The 22,721-nt window shown below is 36.3% G+C and overlaps 3 pseudogenes; all 3 read left to right on the forward strand.

The window, feature by feature from the left end:
* The first annotated feature begins 384 nt into the window (after window positions 1-384).
* LOC148122839 (olfactory receptor 1165-like) lies at window positions 385-2,511 on the forward strand (annotated as a pseudogene).
* An 8,123-nt stretch (window positions 2,512-10,634) lies between these two features.
* LOC148122840 (olfactory receptor 5D18-like) lies at window positions 10,635-11,578 on the forward strand (annotated as a pseudogene).
* Window positions 11,579-18,613: 7,035 nt separating this feature from the next.
* On the forward strand, window positions 18,614-19,548 carry LOC125409710 (olfactory receptor 5L1-like; annotated as a pseudogene).
* Window positions 19,549-22,721: the final 3,173 nt, after the last annotated feature.

Below are 22,721 nucleotides of genomic sequence, written 5' to 3' on the forward strand. Positions count from 1 at the left end.
ACTATTGTTTGAGATGTAAGTACAATTTCATGACTTTTTGTGACTTTTACAATATTTGTGACATCATTTCATCTTTCAGTATATCTTGTTATTTTTATGTAAATAATTTATACGGCTTTGTAATGATTGAATTTTTATTTACAGAGGAGGGGCATGAGTCGTTCAGTGAGAAACACAACATGTTCAAACAGAAAGTGGACCGTGATTGAGATAAAGCATAAGTTTGTCAAGAAGAAGTCACTAATACATTTGATACATGAAATTCCAGCAGCTCATTTTGGAAGTGTGCCTGCCTTCCATAACCCACTCCTCTGCTGTAGACTGCTGCTCAGGATGAACTCTGTGATTTCCTACAACAGAAGCCAGAGGTGGAATGAGGGAAATGGGAGCATGGTGTCTTCTTTTATTCTCTTGGCCTTGTCAGAATTCCCCTACCTCCAGGTGCCCCTCTTCCTGGAATTCTTGATCATGTACACAGTCACTGTGTTGGAAAACCTGGGTATGATTTTTGTCATCAGGATTAACCCCAAACTCCACACTCCTATGTACTTTTTTCTCAGCCACTTATCCTTTGTTGATTTTTGCTACACTTCTGTAATTGTACCTAAGCTGTTAGGTCCCTTGCTTGTAGAAGACAAGACTGTCTCCTTTGAAGGGTGCATGGCACAGTATTTCCTTGGGTGTACATTTGTGATTACAGAGATGTTCATGCTGGCAGTGATGGCCTATGACAGGTTTGAGGCTGTTTGCAACCCCCTGCTCTACACTGTTGCTATGTCTCACCAGCTCTGTTCTCTCCTAGTAGTCGTTACCTACATATGGGCTGTCATCTTCTCCTCAACCCTCATGTATATCCTTTTGCAGCTCTCCTACTGTGGACCTAATGTCATCAATCACTTCTGCTGTGAGGACTCTGCCCTCCTTTCTGTATCATGCTCAGACACCTCCTTCAGCCAAATGGCGTGTCTAGCCATTTCCATGTTTAATGAGGCTTGTTGCCTCCTGATCATCATCACCTCCTATGTTTTCATTGTTGTCACCGTCCTCAAAATTCCCACGAAGTGGGCCCTCTGAAAAGCCTTCTCCACCTGTGCCTCTCACCTCACAGCTATCGGTGTCTGTCATGGAATTGTTCTTCTACTATATTGCGTGCTCAAATCTAAAAGCTCACTATTTCTCGTGAAAGTAGCCACAGTTTTCCACAGCACGGCCATCCCTATGCTGAATCCCCTCATCTACAGCCTCAGAAACAAAGACGTTAAAGACACTGTGAGGAAGTTAGTCTACCTAAAATGTGATTTTATTCCTTATAACCAAACATGTTTTTAACGGTTTTAATAAACATACTTTATATATTTTATTGATAATTTGTAGCTATTGCTATCAATAAAATAAAATTTATTGAGGAGCTAAATTGTGCATATGATTTTGTATTTCTATAACGAATAAATCTTAGTATGATTTAGGAAGTAGAGAAAGGAAATTATCATTATGGTCTTCTAAGAATTTAATATAATAATGTGGGGTTTTAAAATCTTTTCAAAAATTGTATTTTTAATAATTAACTGACTTTTCTAATATATATCAGTACTGAGATGTCCAGACAGGAACACAAAATACCTAAATGAACAAAAACTGTATTTAATTCTGATCAGACAACTCTAATATAGATAAATTTACCAAATAAAATATGATTATATACACAGAAATCTATTACTTTCAAAGTGTATACTCTGATATAGTTCAGTTTATTCCAGTTTTATAAATTAAACACTTTCTCTACTGTATGAGAAACAGTGATAGAATTTAAAGTATATTCTAATCTTGCAGTTTGTCTTTAGTGATAGTGTAATCATTCAATGGCTATTGTTTATTATTATTCATGTGATACCTGAATGATATTATTTTAGGTTCATTTCTTTGGAAAGAATCATATTGATGTAATTATTTAACCCATGTTCTTCCATAACTATCTAACATAACAGCAAGTATATCAATATTGATGTTTTTTATACATCTGATGCTGACATTGACTATTTATTTGAAAAAGAGCAATTGTTTAACAATTGTTAGTTATAAATTGTCATTAGTTCTATGCTATAGACCATCCATTTGCACCTGTGACTTTTTAAAAACTGAAGCTAAATTTTACTGAATTACATGAAACAGAAGTTTCAAGTCTAGGTTCCTAAACTAGTAAATTTTAGTGTTTAGGCCTATGTGCATGAAGACATCCATAGAACATTAGACTCTTCACCTAGTAGTAAACAGAGTCAGAATTGAGGAATCTAACCCACCTCATGTCACAGATTGTATTTCATCTGTTAACATTTTACAACTCAGAAGAAATTGGAAGTCTAAGCCCAAGATCTACAGAGGAATCTAGTAATGTTTTGTGAACAAAGTTTTGTTCACAAGGTAACTGCAGTAACAGGGCGTCATGCTTAATCAAGGTGTTGATAACCTATTTCAGGTGCTAAACTCCACAGCCATTGTGCTAAGTCAACTTGAATTGTTGCCCTCATTGTTATATTGCATATTGTAGATGCTTATATGAAATGCAAAATGAAACTTTTACTCTCCTGAAATTTAAGAACTTCAGGATAAATAAGGTGGGAAATACAAATGAAGTATTATCGAAATATGAACTTATAGACTAGCAAAACAGCTCCTGAAAGAGTGGAAACAAAGACAGAAATGTTGAAATATCCTTTACACTTTTAAAGATTGACTTTATAATGGTCATAACATGCAATCATGAAGGAATAAGTAGAAAGTACCAGATAGTGGTGAGAAACAGGAAAGCGAAAACACCAACAATGAAGGAGGAAAGCAATGAAAGTCAGATCTAAAACTGACAGTTAAGGGGCAGATTCTGTGACTATATTATAATCTCATAAAAACCTAACTACTAATGAACTATTGAATATGAAACCTTAGAATGATTCACAAGTCCCAATCATTAATGCTCCAAAGTTCTTGGTTTAATTAATTCTAGATAACTATGTAACCATTTTCACATAATTATCACGTGACTTTACCTGTAAGTTACGTTTTTGCATAGTATATTCACTGTTGCAGGATTGGTGCAAGAACTAATGTGTAATTCAGACCTTGCTCAAAAAGCTTATTAGATGGTTAATGAAGAGGTAACAAAAAGTCTTTGGAAATCATAAACATTGCTGCAGTTCCTTCTAAATACTAATTCAGAAAGGTATCAGAATGCATAAGACAACTAGAATCCCTGGATTAATAAGATTATTTTAAGAGATTTTCTTATTATTACAGAAAATCCCTGTAAAATGTAATATTAGTTAGTTGGTTAATTAGTTAGTTAGTTATTTTTTTCATTCTCAGAAAAATAAGAAACAGAATGAATGTTTTAAGTGTCTTGATGGGAGAATATATAGACAAAAAATAAAAAAAGCAAACAGTCTGGCCTAGAAATATGAAGTTTCTATCAGTCTTCATGAGAGCTTATCGTTAGATGAGAAAATCCCCTTGCATTCAGTTTTTCTTTTTTCTTTTTTTGCACTCCTTCTTTGTGATGGTGTTAAGAATTAATCTATTTTCCACCATAAATGCTCCATTTTTCCACAGGTTAACCCCAAGAGTACTAACTAATATTTAGCAATGATTATTAAGAGGAAATATGTCCTCATCTGGCCCTAGAAGATGAATCAGTTTGCTGTAGGGAAGTGTATATGTGACTAGGTATGTCGGGATCAGAGGTGTCAATAATTGTATCATAGTGAGAAACTCATATTTCTCTGTTTGAGGTATTAACAAATACTATAAAGAGTAAAATACAATATCTTTTTCTGCTCTATCTTTATTATTCTGTCTATGTGGAATGATAAATAAATAGAACTGTCTGAATTCAAGAGCATATAAACAGAAAAATATTTTTTATAAATCTACTTTTAAATTGTACTGAGTAATAGGGTGAAGAATAAAGTGAAACAAGATCTAAACCTAGGACCACAACATGAATTGTTAGGACTGTGTAAAGATACTGAGAAATCTCTAGTCTGTAATTCTATATATCGTTTAAGATAATATGTCAACATATTTACACCATCCCTATTATTTAGGATCTAATGATGAAAAATTAACAAATATATAAGTATAGTACAATCTTACTCTATAATAAGAAATATAAAGGTCAAGAATTTGCATTTTAACTCGGTGTAATTTTTTATGTTTTTTTTATTTTTTTCTCAAAGTTTATTAAAATATAAAAGTTTCCATTTCTGCCCCTCCTTCTAACACCCTCCCACCCTCCCACTCCCCCCACTCCCTCACCTCTTCCCTCTCCATCCCTAAGAGCAATCAGGGCCTCCTGCCCTGTGGGTAGTTCAAGTTCCTCCCCCCTCCCTCCAGGTCCAGGAAGGTGAGTATCCAAACAGACTGGATCCCCAAAATCCGGTATATGCAGAGGAAACAAGTCCCAGTGTCATTGTCAATGGCTTTTCAGAAAGACTCCGGGCCAGCCACATTCAGAGAATCCATCCTCATTCTGAGAATCTGGTTGGATCACGTGCTCGTTCAGTCCCAGTCAACTGGCCTTGGTGAACTCTCATTAGATCGGTCCCCTTGTATCAGTGGGTGATCGCATCCCTCGCGGTCTTGATTTCCTTTTTCATGTTCTTCTGCCTTCTGCTCCTCATTTGGACCTTGAGGGGCTCAGTCAGGTGCTCCCATGTGGGTCTCCGTCTGTATCGCCATCCATCGTTGGATGAAGATTTCCTCTGATCTGCCTTCTTTGCTCACGTTCTCTTTCCTCCTGCTTCTCGTTTGGACCTAGGGAGTTAAGTCCAGTGTTCCGATGTGGGTCTCTGTCTCTATCTCCATCCATCGCCAGATGAAGGTTCTATGGTGATATGCAAAATATTCATCAATATGGTTATGGGCCAAGGCCAGTTCAGGCACCCTCTCCTCTGTCCAGAGAACAATCTGGGGATCTCTCCTTGGAACTGGAATCCCATTTATAATCAAGTCTCTAGTATACCCTAAACTGATTCCCTTAGTTGAGATATATTCTTCCCTGATCCCATATCTATCCTTCCTCCCTCCCCCCCTCCCAGTCCCCCGAGCATTCCCCATTCCTCCCCTGCTCCCTTCTTTCTAACCCTCTCCCTTTCCAACAACCCTCCGACCCCCCCATGCACCCGAGGTTACCTGGGACTCTTGTCTATTTCCAATCTCCAGGAGGAAAACTACCTGAATTTTCTTCAGGTTCACCTTCTTATTTAGCTTCTCTAGGATCACGAATAATAGGCTCAAAGACCTTTAAATATGGCTAGAATCCACTTATGAGTGAATACATACCATATTCCTTTTTTTGGGACTGGCTTACCTGACTCAGTAAAGCGTTTTCTTTTTTTATTTTTTATTTTTTTATTTAATTTTCACTGGGAACCCCTCCAGAATCAAGTCTCTTGCAAACCCTAAAATAGCTCCCTTAGTTGAGATATAAACTTCCCTGCTTGCTACATCCACAGCTGTCTTGCCAGTGTAGCAGAAATGCTGACTGGATGGGCAAATATTGCCGGTAGGAGTGGGATTTGTGCTTCTAGGAGCTGTGTGTTCCAGGCGGGTCCCTGGCAACCAGTTGTGGTGTAATGCTACCTGAGTCGCCATTAGTATTGACTCGACCTGGCTGTCCTTGGAGCCATATGTGTGTCTTTTCCCTTGTCTGTGTGTTCTTTGTGATTCTTGCATATTGCTAACAGATCAGACTATTCCAGGCAGTTGCGGATACAAACAAGACTGCTAAGGACATTTTTGAATTCTGCTCCACTATTAATTAAAGCCTTAAAAAAGTAGCCAGTTCTGGGAATTGCCAAAATCATCATTAGGACAATTCCTTGATGATGTGGAATAAAAGGAGTTAATCTTAGCAGAAAAAAACTTAGAAGCCTTCTACAGGAAAACAGCATTAGGCATTTATGTGCAACTTAACAGGAGGCCTATGCAACCTTCCTTATGGCCAAAAACCTAGGCTAATTACAACATCTGACCCTGAGAGTCGGGAAGGAAAAGGAGTTGAGATTAATGGTACAAAATGAGTCTCAGAGAGTTTTTCCAGGAAGATAGTAGCCTTCTTCTTCTTTCTCACCCAGACACACAAGGTCACTTAGCTGAGCCCAAGTCAGCCACCTGGTACAAGCTGATAAAGGTGGGCTAACTCAAAAACAATGGTCTCTCTAATAACAAGAAAAAAGAAGGGGTAACTTTACAAATGTAAGGAAGCAAAAGTCCTTGTACCCATGCCAAAGCATCTTTAAAGATTCTCTTTTAAAACTGTTTTATGCCGTTCTTTTCTATTTTATGATCTGATGATGTATGCCTTTGCCAAGTTCTTTGTTTGTAATAATATATAATCCTGCACTGAAGTAAGTAAATCGCAACAGCATGTCTCAAAAACAATGAACGTGTCTGTGTGTCACTTTTCCTCGCCGTATCCTGATTTCTCCTGTGCCTTCGCCCTGATTCCCTTACGGTCTGAGTGGCTCCCTTGAGCCGGTCCATAGCACCTGCTCCCATAACCATCCTTCCTCCCTCCCCCCCCTCCAATTCCCCCAAGCCATCCCTAATCCTCCCCCTCTCCCCTCTCCCTAACCATATTCCCTTACTTCCACCCCCCCCCCACACCCCATGCACCCGAGTTTGCCTGGCAATCTTGCCTGGTTCTATTATCCAGGAGGATAACTATATGACTTTCTTCAGGTTCACCTTCTTATTTAGCTTCTCTAGGATCGCAAATTATAGACTCAAAGACCTTTAACTATGGCTAGAATCCACTTATGAGTGAATACAAACTATATTCCTCTTTTTGGGTCTGGGTTACCTCACTCAGTAATGCGTTTTCTATTTCCATCCATTTGCATGCAAAATTCAAGATGTCATTTTTTTTTTACCGCTGAGTAAAACTCTAATGTATATATGTTTCACACCTTCTTTAACCATTCTATTGAGGGGCACCTAGGTTGTTTCCAGGTTCTGGCTATTACAAATAGTGCTGCTATGAACATAGTTGAACAAATACTTTTGCAGTATGATAGGGCATCTCTTGGGTATATTCCCAAAAGTGGAATTGCTGGGTCCTGAGGGAGGTTGACTCCCAGTTTCCTGAGAAACCGCCACACTGATTTCCACAGTGGCTGCACAAGTTTGCATTCCCACCAACAATGGATGAGTGTTCCCCTCACCCCACATCCTCTCCAGCATAGGCTATCATTGGTGTTTTTGACTTTAGCTATTCTGACAGGTGTAAGATGGTATCTCAAAGTGGTTTTGATTTGCATTTCCCTGATCGCTAAGGAGGTTGAGCATGACCTTAAGTGTCTTCTGGCCATTCGAAGTTCATCTGTTGTGAATTCTCTGTTCAGTTCCATACCCCATTTTTTAATTGGGTTAATTAGAGTTTTAGTGTCTAGTTTCTTGAGTTCTTTGTATATTTTGGAGATCAGACCTTTGTCTGATGAGGGGTTGGTGAAGATCTTCTCCCAGTCAGAAGGCAGCCTTTTTGTCTTACTGACAGTGTCCTTTGCTTTACAGAAGCTTCTCAGTTTCAGTAGATCCCATTTATTCATTGTTTCTCTTATTGTCTGTGCTACTGGGGTCCTACTTAGGAAGAGGCCTCCTGTGCCTATATCTTGTAGACTACTTCCCACTTTCTCTTCTATCAGGTTCAAAGTGGACGGATTAATGTTGATGTCTTTAATCCATTTGGACTTGAGTTTTGTGCATGGTGATAGATATGGATCTACTTTCATCCTTCTACAGGTTGACATCCAGTTATGCCAGCACCATTTGTTAAAGATGCTTTCCTTCTTCCATTGTATACCTTTAGCTCCCTTGTCATAAATTAGGTGTTCATTGGTTTGTGGGTTAATATCCGGGTCTTCTATTTGATTCCAAAGGTCGATTTCTCTGTTCTTATGCCAATACCAAGCTGTTTTCAATACTGTAGCTCTGTAATAGAGTTTGAAGTCAGGGATGGTAATGCCTCCTGAAGTTCCTTTATTATATAAGATTGTTTTGGCTATCCTGGGTTTTTTGTTTTGCCATATAAACTTGATTATTGTTCTCTCAAGGTCTGTGAAGAAGTTTGATGGGATTTTGATGGGGATTGCATTGAATCTATAGATTGCTTTTGGTAGAATTGCCATTTTTACTATGTTGATTCTCCCAATCCAAGAGCAGGGGAGGTCTTTCCATTTTCTGGTATCCTCCTCAATTTCTTTCTTCAAAGACTTAAAGTTCTTGTCAAATAGATCTTTCACTTCCTTGGTTAGAGTAACCCCAAGATATTTTATGCTATTTGTGGCTATCGTGAAAGGTGATGTTTCTCTGATTTCCCTCTCTGCTTCTTTATCCTTTGTGTATAGGAGGGTCACTGATGTTTTGGAGTTGATCTTGTATCCTGCCACGTTACTAAAGGTGTTTATCAGCTGTAGGAGTTCTTTGGTAGAGTTTTTGGGGTCGCTTATGTACACTATCATATCGTCAGCAAATAACGAAAGTTTAACTTCATCCTTTCCAATTCGAATCCACTTGATCTCCTTATGTTGTCTTATTGCTATTGCTAGAACTTCAAGCACTATATTGAAGAGGTATGGAGAGAGTGGACAGCCTTGTCGTGTTCCTGATTTTAGTGGAAAGGCTTTGAGTTTTTCTCCATTCAATTTGATGTTAGCTGTCGGCTTCCTGTACATTGCTTTTATTATATTTAGGTATGATCCTTGTATCCCCAGTCTCTCCAATACCTTTATCATAAATGGGTGTTGAATTTTGTCAAATGCTTTTTCAGCATCCAATGAAATGATTATATGGTTCTTTTCTTTCAGTTTATTTATATGATGGATTACATTGATAGATTTGCATATGTTGAACCAGTCCTGCATCTCTGGGATGAAGCCTACTTGATCATAATGGATAATTTTTCTAATGTGTTCTTGGATTCAGTTTGCCAGTATTTTATTGAGAATTTTCACATCGATGTTCATGAGTGAGATTGGCCTGTAATTCTCTTTCTTGGTTGTGTCTTTGTGTGGTTTTGGTATTAGGGTAACTGTAGCTTCATAAAAGGAGTTTGGCAATGACTCTTCTGTTTCTATATTGTGGAATACATTAAGGAGTGTAGGTATTAGCTCTTCCTGGAAGTTCTGGTAGAATTCTGCATTGAAACCATCTGGTCCTGGGCTTTTTTTGGTAGGGAGATCTTTGATAACAGCTTCTAATTCTTCGCGACTAACAGGTCTATTTAGATTGTTCACCTGTTCTTGGTTCAACTTTGGTATATGGTACTTATCTTAAAAAATGTCCATTTCTTTTACATTTTCCAACTTTGTGGCATATAAACTTTCGTAGTTAGATCTAATGATCCTCTGAATTTCCTCTGTGTCTGTGGTTATGTCCCCCTTTTCATTTCTGATCCTATTAATTTGCATGTTCTCTCTCTGCCATTTGATTAGTGTAGATAGGGGTTTGTCAATCTTGTTGATTTTCTCCAAGAACCAGCTTTTTGTTTCGTTGATTCTTTGGATTATTTTCTGTGTTTTTATTTTGTTGATTTCAGCCCTCAGTTTGATTATTTCCAGTTTTCTACTCCTCCTGGGTGAATCGGCTTCTTTTTTTTTCTAGAGCTTTCAAGTGTGCTGTTAAGTCTCCAATGTGTGCTTTCTCAGTTTTCTTTAATTGGGCACTTAGTGCTATGAACTTTCCTCTCAGCACTGCTTTCATAGTGTTCCATAGGTTTGAGTATGTTGTGTCTTTGTTTTCATTAAATTCAAGGAAGACTTTAATTTCTATCTTTATTTCTTCCTTGACCCAGAGATGATTTAGTAGTTGACTGTTCAACTTCCATGAGTTTGTAGGCTTCCTGGGGGTAGCATTGTTGTTGAATTCTAATTTTAATCCATGGTGATCTGACAAGACACAGGTAGTTACTAATATTTTTTTGTATCTGTGGAAGTTTGCTTTGTTACCGAGTATGTGGTCAATTTTCGAGAAGGTTCCATGAACTGCAGAGAAGAAGGTATATTCTTTCCTATTTGGGTGGAGTGTTCTATAGATGTCTGTTAAGTCCATTTGATTTAATACCTCCAATAAATCTCTTATTTCTCTGTTAGGTTTCTGTCTGATTGACCTGTCCATTGGTGAGAGAGGTGTGTTGAAGTCTCCTACTATTAGTGTGTGTGGTTTGACTACTGCCTTGAGTTCTAGAAGTGTTTTTTTTTTTTTTACGTATGTGGGTGCCTTTATATTAGGGGCATAGATATTCAGGATTGAGACTTCTTCCTGATGGGTTGTTCCTGTTATGAGTATGAAATGTCCATCTCCATCTCTTCTGATTGATTTTAGTTTGAAGTCGATTTTGTTAGATATTGCATTTTAACTCGGTGTAATTTTAAGAAGAAATTTTAAAATGATATTTTCGTTAGTTTGAGCCGTGGTCCGTATTTAAAATGCCCTGCAGTCTATCTAAGCCAATAAGTACACAGATGATGACAGGTATTCTTTGTTTTGCTCTACAGGTTTCATAAGTGAATAAGTATTTCACTGATAATTTTTATTTATCTTCTATTAATTTTTCTCACTTTCAGGAATACTCTTCATACAAACCAATGATGGTGCTGTCAGAAAGAAACAATAGTGGGTCCATATCCCTTCTCTTGGGCTTCTCAGATAACCCAGAACTGAAAATCCCAATCTCCTTGGTGTTTCTCAGCATCTACAGCATCACTGTAGTAGACAACATCGGCATGATCCTCATCATCAGAATTAACCCCAAACTGCACATCCCCATGTACTACTTCCTCAGTCACCTCTCCTTTGTGGATTTCTCCTATTCCTCCATCATTGCTCCCAAGATGCTGGTGAACTTTGTTGCAAAAGACAAAATCATTTCATTTATAGGATGTATAGTGCAATACTTTTGATTTAGTATCTTTGTGGCAACTGAAGTGGTTATGGCTTATGACTGGTTTGTGGATATCTGCAACCCTCTGCTCCGCACAGTAGTTATGTCTCAGAAACTCTGTGTAACACTGGTAATTGGATCATATGCACGGGACTTCACATGTTCCTTGACACTGATGTGTTCCATGGTTCAATTATCTTTTTATGGTGTCAATAGAATTGATCACTTCTGTGAATTCTCTTCACTGCTAGCCCTTCTTCCTCTGATACTCACATCAGCCAATTACTGCTGTTCACTTTTTCTACATGTAATGCTGTCAGCACACTTCTCATCATCCTTTTGTCTTACTTGTTTATTGTTGTTACTGTCCTCAAGATGCCTTCAGCCAGTGGGCATCGTAAAGCTTTCTCCACCTGTGCATCCCATCTGACAGCCATCGCCACCTTCCATGGTACCATTTTATTTCTTTTTTGTGTGCCCAACTCTAAGAACTCCAGGCTCACAGTCAAAGTGGGCTCTGTGTTTTATACAGTGGTTATTCCCATGTTGAACCCCCTGATCTACAGTCTTAGAAATAAAGATGTCCAAGACACAGTCACCAAAATAATGACAATGTTACCACATGCTAAGAATGATAGACACAATTAAAATTTTCAGACATTTACAGTCAAATAATTTCTCATTGGACATCACAGGATTTTGTGGTCTTGGTTAATATTTAAATTGTCATCTTATGTGGTCTTAAACATACTTTTAAGGTTAGTTAAATTAATATTATGCATGGCTAAATTAATAGGTTTGGTTTGGAAAAATAAAACCTAGTTCTAGCTTCTGAAATAAATAATGATTTATTTTAACATTTAATCCAAAAATGGGTCATGTTAAATTATTCAAAATACAAATATTCAGATTACATAATGATATGTTTGTCATCTGTAGATATCTGTATAACCATTAAATATTATTCTGTGTTCTATTCTTGCCAGATATTTAGGACACAGGAACATCTTAAATAATAGAATGTTTTCATTTTCACATAAAATCAAACTCACTGTGAATATAAGAAATAGTACTTGCTTTAAACAATGCTAACATCTAATAGTATGGCAAGGATGAATGTGACTATTCACGATACATGATACAGAAAATTATAACTTTGTAGAGGTTTTTATAGAGGAAAATGTGGTAATTGAAAAATGATAGAAGGATGTTTTCACAAAATATGTAAAATTACAATATTATCTTGTAAAACGGAATATATACCTTTTGAAAGCATATTACTTTCATTAAGGAATGAATTTTACTCAAGAGAAAATAGAATTATAAAATCAGGCACATAAAAATATTGTTATTGTATTAATAGTCAATAAAGTTTTTGAGAGCTAATGTTAATTTAATGATGTGTAATTATATGTATGTGCAATATTTTTATTTAAATAACTGATTCTCAGTAAAGATTAAAGAATAGCAAGTGAGACTTAACCAAAATTTAAAGTAATTTATTGGATTAGAGAAATATAACACCACATATCAGGGCTTTTGTGGTACTATGTACCTTTTATTTTCTATTGATATTGTTAGAAGATGCAGGAACCAGAAATCAGAAGATGTATCTCCAGAATTTCACAATCAGCAGCAACTATTTGCTTTAGAGACGGGATTCTCTGACTGCCAAAACTTTCTTCAATTCGTGTAGAAATAAAACGACTAGATTACCACCTTCCATGGTACCATTTTATTCTGTTTGTATGTGTGTTCCTATCCTAAGAACCCCAGGATGACAATCACAATGGGCTCTATTTCTTAGAGACTGATGATCCCCTTGATGAATCCCCCTATTCTAGAGAGACTCCAGTGCTGCTCCTTCATGCCCAGGAGAGATTGAGAGTGACATGGGTGGTTTTGAGAGCATTCCTCAACCAAAGTCCTCTAAGTAAGGTCAATAACTTCACTACTCTTGAGTTGAGAGGTTTTATTACTTTTGTCTCCCCTTAGTGCTCTCACTTAGATGAATACATGTATACTCACCTTTTCTAGAAAATGAAACAATGTAGACTTATTTTTAGCATACTTGTAGTAAAGATGATCACATTTTATATGAAAACAATACATCAAGGTGTCTTCCTGCTTCATTATGATTTTCACAGTATCACTTTCATACTGATATATGTAGTTTTCTATGTTCTTATTTGCTTTGAGACTCTCTGGGCAATCAGACCTTCTCTACATTACAAGTTCACAGTAAGAATGGGGCACTTATCAACATAATTTCTTCACTCTCTCTCTCTCTCTAGCCAGATAAATAATCCAGAAAGTCAAAGCAGTAGTAGGAAAAAAAGAATAATACAATCAGAATAGAAAATAAACTTCTTAAGAGGCAGTAGAAAACTTCACTCAGTAGAATTCTTAAATGCCATAGATTCAATTCAATTATTTAAAAATTGAAAATAGATTCTTCTCTCATAAAATACATTCTAGTAACAGTTTCCCCTATCTCCACTTCTCTCACTTTCCCCACCATATCTAGACAATACTCGAAGAACTCATTCCTACATTAGACATATTTGAAAATGCATGTTTATTGCTGCACTGCCCTCAAGAAAAACAGAAGTCAGTGTAAATAACAATCAACTAGTGACTGTACACATGACATGTGGCACATAAAGAGAATGAAAATTATGTTCTTCGTAAAAGATGAATAAAGTGGATTGATCTTAACAAAATAAATCACTCATAAATAAAACTTTGAATTTTTCTCTTTCATATCTAAGTTCAGAATTTCAGAATTCATATTTGGGCTTATAAATTAGCTTGAATTTCATGAAACTATAAAAAGGCCATATGCAATACTAAGTAAGTAGGGTTTGAATCAAATGAGGATAATGGAATACATACTACACAATAGGGAAAGAGGGTCATTGCTGAGAAGAAAGGAACAAGTGTGTATAGATCATAGGACACAAAATGTTAAAGGAAAGAAATAGAGAAAATATATTTATAAAAACATAACAGAATCAACTACTTTGTATGTTTATTAACAGATATTAAGTAAAATATAAAAATAATATATGAAATTGACATAGATAAGACCCAGGGAGGACATGAGAAGAAATTTAGTGTATAATGTTGGAGTTTCAAGAGTGAAAAAAGATTAAATAAATTTTCAAGAACTATGAATAGAGGAATACACTACAGAACATAGTTAAAGAATGTATCAAAACTGGTTCACTACTTTTGGCCAATTTATGCATTAACAAACATAAGGGATTAGTAATGGAGAAACCATAAAATGAAAAAAAGGTCTAAAATATTTATTTTTCATTATTAATTAAATCCATGACTACACTAAAGAATAAACACTATCAAAAAGAAAACCCATATCAAAAATACAATTAAGAGATAGATTTATATAATGCTTATGAGTTTTTACTGCAACCTTATCTGAGGAGTGGATGGGGTTGTGTGGGAAAAGGTTGATGGGATAGGAGAAGGTAATGGAGTGGGAATTGGATTGGTATATAAAATGAGAAAAGTTGGTTTTTAAAGAAATAAAATGTTAAAAATGTAGAAATCACTTGAAGTATTTTAGTAAATCAGTAAAAATTTAGTATACAATGAAATTTTATATTTTTCTCAAAAAAGAGTTACTAAGTAGTTTTAAAAGAATAAATCAATTCCTATAATATTATTTATATCTTTAGATATAATGTCATAAGGATTCTTGGTGCAGGAGAATTGTCTGTAATCTGTCAGTCATATTTTAAATAAATGCTGATTGGCCAGGAAGGAAGTATAGGTGGGAAACTGGACAGGAAGTAGACGTGGAGCAAAGAGAATGGGAGTATTCTGGGAAGCAGGAAGCTTCCTCCGCCAGTCCTGCCCAGACCACTGAAGAAGCAACATGTGAGCTGACAGCTGGAAAGGTACTGAGCCACATGGCTAACACAGACAAGAATTATGGGCTACTGTGAGATGTAAGAATTAGTTAATAAGAAGACTGAGTGAATGGGCCAATCAGTTTATAATCTTATGGAGTCCTGTGTGTGATTTTCTTTGTTGCATGCCAGCTGTAGGGTACTGGGAGGGACTGATACCCCAACAAGCTGGCTCTGTCATGTTACAGATTCCAAAAACCTCTTATCTCCAATATATAAAAATAACACAAGAAACTAGACATCAAACGAACAAATAATCCAATAAAATATGGGGTACAGACCTAAAGAGAAAATCTCAACAGAGAAATCTCAAATGGCTAAAAGACATGAAGAAATCTTCAACATCCTTAGCCATCAGAGAAATGCAAGTCAAAACAACTCTGAGATTCTATTTTACACCTGTCAGAATGTCCAAGATCAAAAACACTGATGACAGCTTATGCTGGATTGCAAACTTGTGCAAGTGCTTTGAATTTAATATGACAATTTCTCAGAAAATTAGGAAACAATTTACCTCAAGTCCCAGCAATATTGCTGTTGGATATACCCAAAGGATGCTCATTCATACCACAAGGACTTGTGCTCAACTTTGTTTATAGCAGCATTATTTGTAATAGCAAAGAGCTAGAAACCATCTAGATGCCCCTCAACTGAAGAAAGGATAAAGAAAATGTGGTGCATTTACACAAAGGAGTTCTACACAGTGGTAAAAGAAAATTTACATCTTGAAATTTGCAAGCAAAAGGATGGATCTAGGATAAAAAAAACATATTGATTGAGGTAACCCAGACCCAAAGAGACAAATATAATAGGTACTCACTCATAAGTGGCTTCTAGACACAAAGCAAAGAAAGACCAACCTAAAGTTCACAACCCCAGACAGTCTAGACACCTAGGAGGACCCTACAAGTAACATTTATGGATCTCATTGGAAGGAGCGAAAGACAAGATCTCCGAAGTAAATTAGGAGTTGGGGTCACAGAAGAGGGCAGAATGGTGTGGGGAGGAAGGGAGGGTAGCAAAGAAAAAAAGTATAACTCAATAAAAAACATTAAAATAATAGAAAAACAGACTAATAGTGTTTCTTCTAACAGAGATCACATTTTTAAACTAAGGGTAGGATTCATCTGCCTCCGTTTTACTCACCTTATCTATAAAGGTGACATAGAAATGTTGAATTCATTCAGTTTTATAAACTTGGATTATGACAATAGTTTATATAAGTTTATTATGTAAAATGTAGAGAGGACTCAGCAGGATTTATCACATCACTCTGCTCTTAGGGGAAACTGTGTGGTGACTTGTCACCCTTTATTATATATGTAGTGGACTGGTCAAACATGGCATCTTAAGTCACCTATTCACATATTACACAGAGGTATTGCTCAGGAATAACGTTCACTGTTCATCAAGAAATGTGAAGCAAGACAGTGGCAGTGCTCGCCTTGAATCTCAGCACTTAGGAGGAAGAGGCAGGCTTATCTCGCTGAGTTTCAGAACAGTCTGGTCTACAAGATCTGGTTACAGGACAGGCTTCCAAATCTACAATCACTGTATAATTTTATTATTATAACATATAAAAAGGGGGTTTTCTTTTTTATTCTTTACGTTTTGATTTCTTGTTTGTTTGTTTGTTTGTTTTGTCTGAGACAGAGATTCTTTGTGTCACAGTCCTGGTTGTGAAGGAACTCTCTTTATGTACTAGGCTAGTCTAAAACTTGAGTTTTATACCTTGATGCTAGAGTATGCATTAGTACACACCGTGCTACGAGAATGCAAGTAGGAAGATATACTTTTTCCTTGGGAAGAGATAATTCTGCAGAAAATGTTGTTTGCTCTGCTGAAAGATGTCAGACAGCTACTGGTCTGAGAGGGAAAGTGTGAACAAATGGACGAAAGTGTCTGTCTGTCGTTTAAGTTATTTCTCACTCGTGCGAGCCTAACCCATTCCATATGGCAGATGCTGTGTAGTATTTTTCTCCCAGTCAATCAAACACAGGGAGTGGCAGTAATAAATACCCCCTCAGCATGGTTCATGCAGGAGCATAGACATAAGAACCATGTCTGAAGTAGAAGAGAGGATCTATTTCAGTCTTGAGAAAAGATGTTTGATATGTCACTCTTACGCATTTTTTCCAACTCTAGGCCGAGTGACAGTTTCGTACTTTGTGTAATGTATCTAGTGTGAAATCTAAAGTACATGGGGAAATCAGTAGCATTTCCCTTAGGCGTTACCAGGCTCCCTTACTGCTGTGACAGCAGAAACTGCCCTGGGCACTGATAGATGTCCTCTTGTGTCACATTCCTTACTAATAGAGAAGCAGTCTTTTTCGGCAATCAGAAAGAAATTTTTTCATCATTAGCCCTTTTAATGGTAAATCATTTTTAAAATTATGATTCCTTTTGAACTCAGAGAAGGAAAAAATGTTCACTTTTCTTGTACATTTGAGGAATGAATCCCCATCAAAGCAGAACAATGGCATATGCTGAAAATTAGACATGTTAATGAATATATCTTCATGTCTTATACATCAGGTGATAAATTGAGAAAAGCTTGTTTCTGGTGTTCTCTGTATTCTTTCCTCCACAAATGCCTTGTTGGTGCCTCAAGGATGTTTCTATCAGGATCAAGGCAAGAGGACAATGAAGGGACTTTCTGCATATTTGAATTTCAAGTTCTTAAATAATTCCAACTTCCTATACAGCTATAGCCTGCAAGTTTTCTTTAGAATCTGATCATGCTATAAATCCTTCATTGAATCATAATATGAATAAAATTATTTATGTTCAGAGGCAAAACCAAATCATATAGTTTTTGTATGCAATGTTTGTCCTATACCCATCATGTTTTTAATTTCCTTTCCCATTCTCTCCTACTCTGTGCAATTAAATTGAACAAGTTTATCAGATTAAATTATATGGTTTTTTATGTCTAACAAATTTTTCTAATCACACTCAATTTTCCACTTTATTTACAAATTATAATAGCTCAAATAACTTATATTTAACAGCAGCCAATTGTCTTAATTACATGCTCGACATTTTTAGTTTCCCAAAATATGTAATGCAACATATTTGTTTTAAAAAGATATTTAATTGAAAAGCTAAAGAGTCATGTATATAAAAAGGAAGTTGGCAAAGAAGAATATTTATTCTATGAACCATGGCTTGAAACAAATCTTAAAATTAACCAAATAAGATTGATTAGTTCACAGAGACAATTGATAACTTAGAAACCAAACCTGTTCTTTTACTTTAAAAGAGCTTAGGATAGCAAATAACTCATGACATCAGTTGTTTAAATTTTTCTAGAGATAGTGGAGGCTAGCTTCAAGTGTAGAAGTCATTTCCAAGGGTACTGGTATCTAAAAGATTGGCTGATAAGAATTCTGGGTAAATTAAACTTGAATTTTAGAGATAAATGTGTTAACTGACAAATAATAATTAATATGTCTTTTTAATTTCAAATCATGTTTACAATTTTGACAAAACTTAATGAGTTAATCAAGTATAATGCACAGATTTTCATTTTGCTGGGATTTCTGTATTAAACTGTGGACTTTAAGCATATCTACTATCAAGGCCTTAGTCAAGGAAAAATTGAGATAAACATTTTCTTATATCTTTACAGATAATTATTGCAACCCTACACCCAGAATTTGTTTAGAGGAGAGAGGCTAAACTACATTTTAAATCATACATAAAGAATAATGTGGTTCTTTTTTCCAACCAATTTTAAATGGAGCACATGTTTGAGAAAAACTGCACTGCTGTGGCACAGTTCATTCCCCAGGGATTGTCAGACGTCCCTGAGGTGAGTGTTGTCCTCTCCTTGGTGTTTCCTCTCATTTATGGGGTGATTGTCTTGGCCAACCTGGACATGACTGCCCTGATTCAGGTCAGATCCCAACTGCACACCCCCATATACTTCTTTCTCAACCACCTGTCATTTGTGGATTTCTGCTACTCCTCCACCATTGTGCCCAAAATTCTGGCTAACATCTTCAATAAGGACAAAGCCATATCGTTTCTGGCATGTTTGGTCCAATTCTATCTATTTTGCACATGTGTGATCACTGAAATCTTCCTATTAACTGTGATGGCCTATGATTGCTTTGTGGCCATTTGTAACCCACTACTGTACATGGTCATCATGTCCCCAAAGCTCCACATGGTGCTGGTGTCTGGCTGCTACCTCTGTGCAATAGTGTGTTCTCCGATTCACTTGTGCTTAGCCCTTGAGATCCCAACATTTAGTTCAAATGTGATAGACCACTTCTACTGTGATCTGCCTCCTCTTTTAAGTCTGGCTTGCTCTGATGTCACTGTTAATAAGGTGCTGCTGTTTGTCATAGCCACCTTCAAAGAGAGCTTGAGTATTGTGATTATCTTCACCTCCTACTGTTTATTCTTATCACCATCCTGAGAATGCGCTCTGCAGAGGGGAGGTGCAAAGATTTCTCTACCTGTGCCTCTCATCTCACAGCCATAATTGTCTTCCATGGAATGATTCTTTCCATCTATTGTTCTTCCACTTCAAAAAAAAGTGGGGCTGCGGAAAAAGTGGTCACAGTGTTCTACACTGTAGTGATTCCCATGCTGAACCCCTTGATCTACAGCCTGCAGAACAAGGATGTGAAATGTGCTCTCAGGAAAGTTGTAAACTCTAAGATATATTCCTAATAAACATTGTATTGTCAGTGTTCAGAATTCTATGGTAGATGTTGGCAGAGGGATTAATAGATGAAACAAGGTTTTGCTACAAACTGAAGAAACAGCATTTCAGAGTAACTCTTTTTGTGATTTTCTTTTACCATTTTGTGACTCTTAAATTACAGGCAAATATTAAAAATAACACAATTGCTTGTAAACTATTGGAAAATATGCAGTCTTCTAAAGAAAATATTTTTGTAATAATGAATAATGCAAATAATTTTTTTCAATTTCATTGATGTGTGTGACTCTGTACGTGAGCTTTGCATATGAGTGTAGTGTCCACAGAGAACAAAATAATCTTGGGTCTTCTGAAACACCTGATGTGTGTCGTCATTATGGTTCTCAGGACATCTGAAAGATAAGAAAGGCATTGTAATCTCTGAGTCATCTCAACAGTCTGTTTAAAGGGCATAAAGCATGCATAAGAATCCTTAAATTCCTAGAAAATAAGTGCTTCCAGCTCATTTTCATTATGTCAATTAAATAGTGTCATTGTAGAGAAATTTAGAATGTCTTTTTACTTATTTTATATCTAATTCTGTGCTCATGCTAACACTGCTACAGGTGAAATAATTGAAGTCACCTCAGTTCTTACTTTATTCTTATATATATATATATATATATATATATATATATATATATATATATATATATTCCATTACTTTAAAGTTGTTCTTTGTTGGTTGCATACACAGTGTAGGGACCTGTCTCCCCTTGGGTTGTTCATAAAATTAAATATTTTCTTTCAATGTAAAAGTTCAGTGTTTTGTTCATGAGATTTCTAGAAATTTCCAGGAAATGTTTATCTAGGAAACAAGTGAGGGACTTATTTCTAGGGTCAATAGACTCACACACAAGAACAACTTCTTAATATTTTAACACTTTATTTGAAAATATCTCCAGTTAAATGAATGTCATTTAATCTTTATAATGGTAAAAATTCAGTTCAAATGATGTTTTGTTCACATGCACTTTATGTTACTTTAATTAAACCTGGATGGTTCCACAGAGAATAATTTTTAGTCTTCCAGGACATACATCTTTAGTTCAACTTTATTACCTTTAAGGCACAGAAGTTAGTCTTTGATTTACATAATAGATCATTTTCCCTGGAATAATTTACAGAGTAAACTCTCTGCTTATGAGAAATGTTTAAAATCTTCTGTGCCTGGGAGAAAAGTCTCAGGTTTGTTAAAAAAAAAAACAGAAGACTCTAGCTGCCTGAATTTAGAAATGGACACATTTTATTAAATTTTTCATTTTAAAATGTGCCTTGCTTACCTGTGTTCTAATGCAGGTTGCACACGAGAATGGTTCAACTTTACTTGGTGTTTTATCGAGAGAGAGTTGATGATAAATGAGAATTGATTCTACTGATAGCAAACATTTTCAGCATGAAAAGTTTCAGACTACAAAATGTAGTGAGGAGCTGCGGGCAGGCCTGCTTTTCATCTTGCCCAGCTCCCATACGGCTAGCTTAGCCCCAGAAATAACAACACACAAATTGTATTCATTTAAACACTGCCTGACCCATTATCTCTAGAGACTTAGTTACTGGCTAACGCTCACATTTAGATTAACCCATTTCTAATAATCTGTGTAGCACCACGAGGTGGTGGCTTACGGGAAAAGATTCAGCATGTCTGAGCTGGTGGCTAGCTCCATGACGTCTGCCTCATTGCCCTCTTCCCAGCATTCTGTCCTGTTTACTCCACCTACCTAATTTTCTGTCCTCTCAGAGAAGGCAGTTTCTTTATTAACCAATGAAAATAACACATAGACAGAAGGCCCACCTACATCATTTCCCCCTTTTCTATTTAAACAAAAAAGAAAGGCTTTCACTTTAACATAGTAAAATTACATATAACAAAACAGTTATCAAGCAAGAATTACAGTTACAATATTTATATCTATTTTATCTTGCATCATAACTAAGGAAAACTATAACTAACCATTCTTCAACTCCATCAAAGACTCCAGAAGATTATAATATTACCTAACTTAACTAGAAATAAGCAACTTCTAAAAATCCATAAATGACAGAGACATCTTGCTGCCTGTACAGTCACCCAAAGTTCTTTTGTACCATTGGGGCATCCATCTTCAGCCTACAGGCCCATACTATCCAGAGACATGGAGCAGAAATTTCAAAGGCAGTTCAGTCACTATCTGCTGTGTCCCGCAGAATGTCTCGCAGACTGTTTCATGAATCAGGAACCCCAAAAGATCATCTCACCCTTAGGCAAGTTCAACAGTCCTCTCGCTGTGGGTTCTTTGTGTTCAGTCTATGCATCAGTACAGGCAAGAGCAGTTTCTTGCCCAAATGGCTATCAAACTCCATAAGAAGCCTCTTCAATGCCCATCTTCCTCTTGAAGTAGATTGGTGCTGCAAGGAGCAGATGTGTCTCATTGTTATGAAAAGATCCAATTTATTAAAACATTTAAAGCCATGTTCTATAGTCTTTGAAAGAGATGAAGAATGGGGATCTTAAATATATCTATGCACATCTAGAAAATCAAACTAACATTACCACAAGCTTGACTATTATCAATGATTATCCATTAATCTATATTTTTAATTATACATTGCATTTTTAAATGAACTACACAATCACAATACCTCAATCAAGATCAGATATATACATATAACAAAATTGACATTAAAATCCATACCAACGCAAATTACTCATATCTATATCATATTCCCCTTTAAATGTAAAAGGACATTTATAAGCAATATTTGGGAATATGGACGTAGTTATTTCTCTCCAAACTTCTTCCTGCTGTATAGGGGCACTGTTAACCAGGTCTTTCATGGTATAAACTGTGTGCTAGATTCATCTCAGTCAGCAGTTGAGCAAAGTAATTTCTTGAGGGTGTTCATAGCAACCTTTCAGGAGGACGGAGTCTATCATACCATGTTGGGATAGAAGCAATACACAGGGTCTCATTCTCTGTGAAAACAAAAGAAGAACTTTTCCAACGCATCATAACCTTAGATCCAAATTGTAAAGTCAAGGTATTTTCAAAATATCTATCTTGGATTAGTTCAGCAGCATTTATAAACAAAAGTCTTCTAGCAGCTGTTGCTCCTTCTTCAGCATTCAAACAGTTCAAAGAGAGCATAATAGCAAACATTA

The sequence above is a fragment of the Myodes glareolus genome, chromosome 2, assembly GCF_982192425.1.
Source record: "Myodes glareolus chromosome 2, mMyoGla1.1, whole genome shotgun sequence".
Classification (NCBI taxonomy): Eukaryota; Metazoa; Chordata; class Mammalia; order Rodentia; family Cricetidae; genus Myodes; species Myodes glareolus.